Raw genomic sequence first — 1345 nt, 5'->3', positions numbered from 1 at the left:
AATGAGCTTAGCCGACATTGGACCATCAATGGAACGCCCTTACATCAGGACCAAGCTGTTGCCATGGACAAAATTGATATGTTTTCCTTTTTGGTGTCATTGTTAATGTTTAGTATCTTTGGACTTTAGTCAAAGGCCAGCCTACACTGAGTTTATTCATAGCAAACGCACAGTCAAACATTGTGAAATATTAAGTTGTTTGAGACATTGTAACTGAAGCACCAACACAGTTTTATGTACTTATAAGGAATATAACTTGCACTCAGATTAAAGCATCAGCACCGTCTTATATATAAAAGTACTAATAAGGAATGTAACCTTCAACTGAGTTGAAGCGTGTATGTGTTCACTCAATCGTTATCAAAGAATGTGTGCTCATTTAATTACAGAATGTACTACTTTGGAATTCAGGAGGTGTACAGCCATGATCTTAGGGGAAATATCCTTGGGAAAGTACTGATAATTTCCAGCTGCATGTTGCAGGAATGTGCTAGAAGGAGGGAAGAATAGTATATAACACACAGTTTTGGTAATTTCACTTCAGATCATTTGCTCTGCTGCTGGCTGTATGATCTCCAGATATATCTGCAATAAAAGGTAATAAGTGCACTTTGATATTTGATGTGTGTGACTGAAATTCTTTCCACTATCTGGACTCGAGAAGAAGTCTGGGACTTCACAACATCTACATCATGATCTGTTAACATATAAATGCTACTAATATGTGGTGGAGATTTGCTAACCACATCGCTGCAGCTATCGTTGCAGCTATGAAATTGAGTAATTGTTATGTGTGCATGCACATGCCTGTTTCCGGTCATTCACCTCTGCTCTCACTGGCTCCACTTGATTACAGATTCCCTATGTTTGTGAATGCCACAACAGATGGATTTATAGCTGTAAGGAAAGAACTAACAGGCCTCAGGCTCACAGCCATGCAGGACCAAATGGTCTTAGATCAGTTAACTGCTTCACATGGAGGTGTCTGTGTAATCATAGGCACATCCTGCTGTACTTACACCCCAAGCTTTGTCTACAGGTTTATTTCTCAGACTGTTGAAATGATGTTGTTGACCTGCCACAACACATCCTCTCTCTCATCGATTGCATATAGCTCAGACAACTCTGATTCTGGGGATTAAATGCTAGTATAGGCCTATTATTGTCATCCTCCTCTTTGTTTGTGCTTCATGATTGTTTGTATCACAAAAACAGTATGTTTGGTTTTTCTTCTGGGTTATAATGATTTGTCTTAAACCTTTTTGGTGTGATAAATTTGATATGTTCCTAAGAAGACTTTTGTATGGACTGTTGTGATTAATGTTTAATCAAGAGGAGGGGAATG

This window comes from Monopterus albus, unplaced genomic scaffold, assembly GCF_001952655.1.
Source record: "Monopterus albus unplaced genomic scaffold, M_albus_1.0 scaffold866.1, whole genome shotgun sequence".
NCBI lineage: Eukaryota > Metazoa > Chordata > Actinopteri > Synbranchiformes > Synbranchidae > Monopterus > Monopterus albus.
This window is presented reverse-complemented; position numbering follows the sequence as displayed.